This window comes from Sapajus apella, unplaced genomic scaffold (genome assembly GCF_009761245.1).
Source record: "Sapajus apella isolate SASKATOON/1434 unplaced genomic scaffold, GSC_monkey_1.0 scaffold195, whole genome shotgun sequence".
NCBI classification, from domain to species: Eukaryota; Metazoa; Chordata; class Mammalia; order Primates; family Cebidae; genus Sapajus; species Sapajus apella.
In genome coordinates this window covers 525,117-532,655 of record NW_022437135.1, presented here as the reverse complement: position 1 = coordinate 532,655, position 7,539 = coordinate 525,117, and the positions used below count along the sequence as shown (strand labels likewise).

The 7,539-nt window shown below is 51.8% G+C and overlaps 1 protein-coding gene and 1 long non-coding RNA gene across 5 annotated transcripts in view; one reads left to right on the top strand and one right to left on the bottom strand.

Moving 5' to 3' along the window:
• The window catches only part of SLC25A18 (solute carrier family 25 member 18), an 11,186-nt gene extending 5,502 nt beyond the window's left edge, over positions 1–5,684 (bottom strand). Inside the window, exons 1-2 of one of the 4 annotated variants that reach the window (XM_032269610.1) lie at positions 5,637–5,684; positions 5,343–5,405 (exon numbers count right to left, since the gene is read on the bottom strand). The gene's annotated coding sequence lies outside the window, so the exon portion shown is untranslated. The other 3 variants (XM_032269611.1, XM_032269609.1, XM_032269613.1) reach the window with 3 other exon arrangements.
• LOC116543773 overlaps positions 4,787–7,539 on the top strand; it is an 8,122-nt gene continuing 5,369 nt past the window's right edge. Inside the window, exon 1 of the long non-coding RNA XR_004265693.1 lies at positions 4,787–5,329. This is a non-coding gene — a long non-coding RNA (uncharacterized LOC116543773). The remainder of the gene's footprint in view (positions 5,330–7,539) is intronic.

Genomic DNA, 7,539 nt, shown 5'->3' with positions numbered 1-7,539 from the left:
AAAAAAAAAAAAAAAAAAAAAAAAAAAAAGAAAAGGATGTAAGTTCTGGAGGAGGAGACGGATGATAAACAAGGAAACCCTAAGGACAGCAGAATGATAAATACGACAGGGAAAAAAAATCAGAAGGGAGGGAGACAGGAAATGTCAGTGGAGGCTTGACCAGGGAAAGGATAGTTGAGACTTGCAGATCGCAAGGAACTGAGGATGAGCCACGTGGGCCTCTGGGGGAGGAGCCTTTGCGGTGGAGCAAGTGCAAAGGCCCTGAGAGCAGAGTATCGCCCACGGGCTTCGGGGTCAGCAAGGCGGCCAGTGAGGAGGGGGCATATGGAAGACAAAGCCACAGTGAATGGGCAGAGGCGTGACCATGGAAAGCCTCACGGTCGTTGCCTTTTACTCTGAATAAAAAGAGAGGTTGGAGTTTTGTGCAGGGGAATGACATGATCTTGCAAGACGCATTTTTGCTGCAGTTCTGAGACAGCAGAGGGGCAAGAGAGAAATAGAAAACAATGAGGTTATGCAGTCGTGTAGGCGGCGGGGAAGGCTGCCTCCCCCAGCGACTGGCGGCCAGGCGTTAAACTGTGTTAAACTGGTTGTAAACTGAAGGCAGGGCAGGCACGGTTCCCCAAGGGCCAGATGCGAGAGGGAGAAGCAGCAGCTAGGGGACACTGCAGCTTCTGGTCTGAGAACCTGGAAGAACGGGTTTGTCAAGTGGCGTTTGGACCATGCACAACTTGGACCTGTTGGCAAAGGAGAGGTAGCTGGTCTGTGGAGAAAGATACAGAAAAGCAAAGCAGCACATCTGGAGAAGAACAAAAGATGGAGACGTTCTGAGTGTTGAAATCCCCACTTCCAGTTCATGCCCAGTGCCAGTTGCATTCCTGTCCTTGGTTTCTCTGACATTCAGTTGTCACAAATTGACCTTCTGCCTAACTTGATAGGGCTGGGGATCAGTTCCTTATACATTTTTTTTTTTTTTCTGAGACAAGTTCTTGCTCTATCACCCAGGTTAGTGTGCAATGGCACAATCACAGCTCTCTGCAGCCTTGAACTCCTGGGCTTAAGGGATCCTCTGGCCTCAGCCTCCCAAGGAGCAGGGACTATAGGTGTGCACCACCATGTCCAGATAATTTTGTTTTTGAGATGGAGTTTCGCTCTTGTTGCCCAGGCTGGAGTACAATGGCGCGATCTCAGCTCACTGCAAGCTCCACCTCTTAGATTCAAGCCATTCTCCTGCCTTAGCCTCCTGAATAGCTGGGATTACAGACGTGTGCCACCATGCCTAGGTAATTTTGTATTTTTAGTAGAGACAGGGTTTAACCACGTTGGTCAGGCTGGTCTCAAACTCCTGACCTCAGGTGATCTGCCTGCCTCGGCCTCCCAAAGTGCTGGGATTAAAGGCTTGAGCCACTGCGCCTGGCTGGTTTCTGATACTTCAGATCCAAAGTCTTATCCTCCAGGGGGATGGGAGTGAGAATTTGGAAATTACAGGCCCCGGGGTGTGGAGCCAGCAGAGAGGAAGGAGGGCACTGGTTGTGAACCTGGGCAGGGCTGGCAGCCGGCAGCTCTTGTGCAGCTCTGTTTGTCATCTCTTGAGGCCCAGCTCATGTGCTCTGAAAGCTGGAGCTCTAGGGCCTCAGTGGCAGAAGGTCTGGGGTTAAAGTGCGCTGGCTGCCCTGAGATATCTGGGAAGAGGCTATGAGAGAGCGACATGCTCCAACTCCAGGTAACTGACTTAAAAGCGAACAGGACGGGGCCGGTGTCGTGGCTTGCACCTGTAATCCCAGCACGTTGGGAGGCTGAGGCAGCCGGATCACCTGAGGTCAGGAATTTGACACCAGCCTGACCAATATGATGAAACTCCGTCTCTACTAAAAATACAAAAAAATTAGCTGGGCATGGTGGTGCGTGCCTGTAATCCCAGCTACTCAGGAGGCTGAGGCAGGAGAATTGCCTGAACCCAGGAGGCGGAGGTTGCGGTGAGCCGAGATCGTGCCATTGCACTCCAGCCTGGGAAAAAAAAGCAAAACCCCGTCTCAAAAAAAAAAAAAAAAAAAAAAAAAATGAATAGGACACAACCGTTTCTGTGTAAAGCCAGGGAGTCCAATAATTGAGAACATTGTGACTGCTCTTGTAGCCATATTCCCTGCTGTTTCTAGAGCTAAATTACTATAGAAATTGTGGGCCAGGTGTGGTGGCTCACACCTGTAATCCTAACACTTTGGGAGGCTGAGGTGGGTGGATCACCTGAAGTCGGGAGTTTGAGACCAGCCTGACCAACATGGAGAAACCCCATCGTCTCCACTAAAAATACAAAAAATTAGCCACGCATGGTGGTGCATGCCTTTAGTCCCAGCTACTTGAGAGGCTGAGGCAGGAGAATCGCTTGAACCCAGGAGGTGGAGGTTGCAGTGAGCTGAGATTGGGCCACATCACTCTAGCCGGGGCGACAGAGCAAGACTCCGTCTCAAAAAAAAAAAAAAAGAAAAAAAGAAAGAAAAAGAAATTGTGGTTCCCTGGCTACTGGAATAGGGGTATTTAACAGATGCCAGAGAAATGAGGGACACTGTAATCCCAGGGCCACTAGGAGACAGATAGCTAGACAGATGGGGTAGCGTCTCCACCCTGAGGCTGTGCCAAGCTGCTGCGAATCCCAGCGCGGAAGTTCCCTTGAGCGGGTGTGGTCATCAAAGCCTATGACTTGATAAGATTTCTGACAGCAGTAATTATTAGTCAACAGGCAACCAAGAGAAAACCATTAGCACCATGAAAACTGCAAACCTGGCACCAGGGCCAGCCACTGCTCCCCAAGGCAACCCACCAGCCTGAGGGTTAGTCACTCTACAGATATTTGTTGAGTGCCTACTGTATGCCATTTGCAGTTCTAAGCAGCCGGGACACAGCTGGGGACCAATGCAAGGCCCTGACCCCACAGAGCTGACATCCTGCTGGTTCCGGCACCAATGGGAATAGATTCTGAAGTGACACAGCCCACCCTGCCACAGGGAAGCCCATGTGTTTTCTCAACACAGGTCCTGAAGGATCCCTGGCAAGGGGTGCTCTTCCAGCGAACGGGACCCGGGCAGCGCATTTCCTGGCCTCAGCGCTTGCTACGCTATCAAAAGATTTGGTCAACAAATAGACACTTGTTTGATTATTGAATCCTTTCATTTAAGGTTCACTGGATGCTTCAGACTGTCAGCCAATGACTTGAATTTCCCTTACCTTTTTTTTTTTTTTTTTTTTTGGGTGGGTTTTTTCTTTTTCACCCGGGCTGGAGTACACACTGAAACCTCCGCCTCCTGGGTTCAAGCCATCCTCCTGCCTCAGCCTCCCCAGTAGCTGGGACTACAGGTGCCCGCCACCACATCCAGCTAATTTTTGTATTTGTATTTGTATTTTTTATTTATTTTTTGAGACAGAGTGTTGCTCAGTCGCCAGGCTGGAGTGCAGTGGCACAATCTCGGCTCACGGCAACCTCCGCCTCCCGGGTTCAAGCGATTCTCCTGCCTCAGCCTTCCGAGTAGCTGGGACTACAGACATGCGCCACCATGCCCAGCTAATTTTTGTATTTTTAGTAGAGGCAGGATTTTACCATGTTGGCCAGGATGGTCTCCATCTCTTGACCTTGTGATCTGCCCGCCTCGGCTTCCCAAAGTGCTGGGATTATAGGCGTGAGCCACCGCGCCTGGCCTAATTTTTGTATTCTTTAGTAAAGACGAGGTTTCACCAGGTTTGCCAGGGTGGTCTCAAACTCCTGACCTCAAGTGATCCACCCGCCTGGGGCCCAGCCTTTTTTTTTCTTGAGACAGAGTCTTACTGCGTTGCCCAGGCTGGAGTGCAGGGGTGTGCTCTAACTAGTCTCGAACTCGTCAGCCTCAAGTGATCTGCCTGCCTGGGCCTCCCACAGAGCAGGCCTGAGCCACTGTGCCGGGCTGGAAGAGTGATTCTTAACGCACTGTAACTGAGAATCATACTGTAAACAAGACATGCTGTTTGGAGAAATGGCCTAGCTCTTCCCATCTGAAAACGTCCCATTCTCTGACTTGACTCCTCCACTTCCCCTTCCGTGCAGTCACTTGCTAGATCACCACAGAGTGTCCCCCGGGATGCCCGAGGGCTCCTCACTCGGCGCCTTGCCTTCCGCCTCGCTGCCCTCAAATCCACCTTCCCCAGGCCAAGTGGGTGAAAGGGCGCGGGGGGCGTTTCCCGCGGCTCTCGGGGCAGCCCCCCCCACACACACACAGCCTGCCCTGCTTTTCCTCTCCCTCACCCGCTGCTTTTGGGACACGTCAGTGTTGCACCTAAGCCTTGCACATGCTGTCCCCTCACCCGGGACACTCTTTCCTCATCCAAACCCAGTGATTTGCAAACTGTTGTCCGGGCTTCGGCTCAGGCATCACCTCCTCCCACCCGCCTTTCTGGAGCCCCCACTTCTTGGCTAGGGGCCCTGGCCTGTTACCCCTTTTAATATTCAGTTGCAGCGCTTACCGCATTAACACTGGCGTGCTTCCCCATGAAAATGACTAGTTATTTGTGAGTTAAAACAGTCTCGAGCTGGGCGCAGTGGCTCATGCCTGTAATCCCAGCACTCTGGGAGGCGGAGGGGGGCAGATCACCTGAGGTCAGGAGTTCAAGACCAGCCTGGCCAACGTGCTGAAACTCCATCTCTACTAAGAGAAAAAAAATTAGCCAGGCGTGGTGGCGTGCACCTGTAATCCCGGCCACCCAGGAGGCTGAGGCAGGAGAATGGCTTGAACCCGGGAGGCGGAGGCTGCTGTGAGCCGACATGATGGCGCTGCACTCCAGCCTGCGCGACAGAGTAAAACGTCTCAGAAAACAAAAGTCTCAGGGCTGCATCCTGGCCATGGTGCAGAGGCATCCAGTAAGCGTCCTTGAATCTAGGAGCCACCAGGAGGACTCCCCCTGGACTTTGCTGTCAGGCTTGTTCCACTGTAGAGCTGTGCTCATTTCTTCCCGTCATGAGCAGCTGGGCTGGGGGCCTCAGGGTGAGGACCATGTCCCCACCCACCTCCTCTTTAGCAGGGCAACGGTGAGTATTCCCAGTATTCACACCCCTCACACTAGCAGCCAGGAGCCAGTTCTTGACTTATGGCCAAGAAAATCACTTGTTTCCTGGCGTGGCTGTGGCCTGGGATGCCCCATATTCAGGGGCAGCCACTTCCTCCTGCCCACCCCTTCTAACTCTGCCCAACAAATGGGATGAGTGTCCCTGCTCCACTGGCTGCTCTTCCTCTTTCCCCAAATGGTTTATTTTGCTAGAATAGTCTTTTCCTACCAACTCTGAGCTTGATGCAGACACTTACCTAAGGTAAGACACTTACCTGCTTTAGGTAAGAACCTCTGCCTTTTCTGGAACCCCGGATATGGTCCAGATCGCTGCCGAGCTGCAGGGAGAGGCGGCTTTCAGTGCCGGCCAGCCTGGGCTGGTTGTCTCTTCTCTGGTCGGTTTCCCTCCCTCTGCATCCCCCTCATCCCTGCCACAGAGTTCCAGACTCGCCGTTCCTCCCCAGGTGGCAAGTCGGTTGCTGTTGACTTGGTTGCTAGTAGGGCTGGGACAAAAGTCCAGGCTGGGAAAAGATTGTAACAAAGCAGCTTGGGGGTGAGGGGAGACTCACCGCCCACTTAGAGACCTGGAAGCCAGGGCAAAGGACAAAGCAAACACTTCTGCCGGACATTTGGCACCAGAAGCAAATCCCTGCTTCTCAGTCTCATGCGCTTGCCTTACTGCGGATAACTGGCTATTTAAGGATCCTGGGACGCACCCTCCCTGCAGGAATATGTTTTCTGTTCATCTTGCATGTATTTGTTGGGGGCCGTCATGTGCTCAGCGGCAGGAGGGCTGCAATGTAGTTCTGGCACATTCTCTGCTCTTAAGAATGTTACAAGTGAGTTGGGAACTCAGTGCCGCAATGCAGGAGGATTTCTCCCGGTTTTGGAGACACCGAGAGGTTTCCGGAAGAAAGTGACAATTGCTTTTGGGCAGGGGAAAAGGTAAAGATGCTGATGGAATGATAAAAGCAAGGACAGAGACGTAAAATGGAAATCCAGCTTTGGCAAAGAGTCTAATTCGGGGCAAAAGAAAAGGCTGTTAAACCATGTTGGGTGCAGATCAAACAGGACCTTGCTGCCAGGCACAGGGTCTGGGAGAGGTGAGGAATCCGCAGTGGACACTGAAGTCAGAGACGCAGGTTCAGACCCCAGTTCCTAAATTATTAAGTATTACACTTCAAGCAAGTTACTTAACTTAGTGCTTTCTTCGTAAAGGGGTATGGGACATCCATGGAACAGGATCACGATGAATATTCAATGAGGCTGTAGAGTGGATTTGAGGATACAATTACTTTTGAAATACTTTGAACCTTAGTTTACTGCTTACTAGCTGTGTGACCTTAAAGAAGTTGCTTAAGTTCTCTGTGCTGCTTGCTCACCTATGAGATAGGACTCGTATCTAGATACTTAGTACAGTGGCTGGAACATAAAAGGTATATATATGCTAATTATTTGTAAAATATATATTATTTTTGTGACAGTGTCTCGCTCTTGTCACCCGGGCTGGAGCGCAGTGGTATGATCTTGGCTCATTGCAGCCTTGACCTCCTGGGCTCAGGTGATCCTCTCACCTCAGCCTCCCACGTAGCCAGGACTACAGGCGTGCCACCATGCCTGATTTTTTTTTTTTTTTGTAGAGACAGGGTTTTGCCATGTTGCTCCAGGCAGGTCTAGAACTCCTGACCTCAAGCCATCTACTGCCTCAGTCTATCAAAGCGCTGGGATTACAGACATGACCCACCACACCCGGCCCATGCTAATTTTCTTCCCCTTTCAGGTGGGCAATGGAAAGCTGATAGAGGATGCTGTGGAGTAGGGACCCAATGGGACAGTTCAGGTCTGGCAGCGTCAAGTGGTTTGGGCAGGTCAGGGAGATGACACAAGCTAGGGAAAAGACAAACAGCCTGCCCCCAGGAAGGAAGAGGTGTGAGTGGGTTCTGTGAAAATCCAGCAGGCTTGGCAGGTGATGGAACACACCAGAGGCAGGTATCAGGTTGAAACACGGATCAGCAGGAGGAAGATACATTATCCCCCCAGCTGATCGCGTTAGAAGCAGGGGTAGGTAGGCCGGGCGCAGCAGCTCACGCCTGTAATCCCAGCACTTTGGGAGGCCGAGCCGGGCGGATCACAAGGGCAAGAGATCGAGACCATTCTGGCCAACATGGTGAAACACCGTCTCTACTAAAAAATACAAAAATTGGGCAGGGCGCGGTGGCTCAAGCCTGTAATCCCAGCACTTTGGGAGGCCGAGGTGGGTGGATCACGAGGTCAAGAGATCGAGACCATCCTGGTCAACATGGTGAAACCCCGTCTCTACTAAAAATACAAAAAATTAGCTGGGCATGGTGGCACGTGCCTGTAATCCCAGCTACTCAGGAGGCTGAGGCAGGAGAATTGCCTGAACCCAGGAGGCGGAGGGTGCGGTGAGCCGAGGTCGCGCCATTGCACTCCAGCCTGGGTAACAAGAGT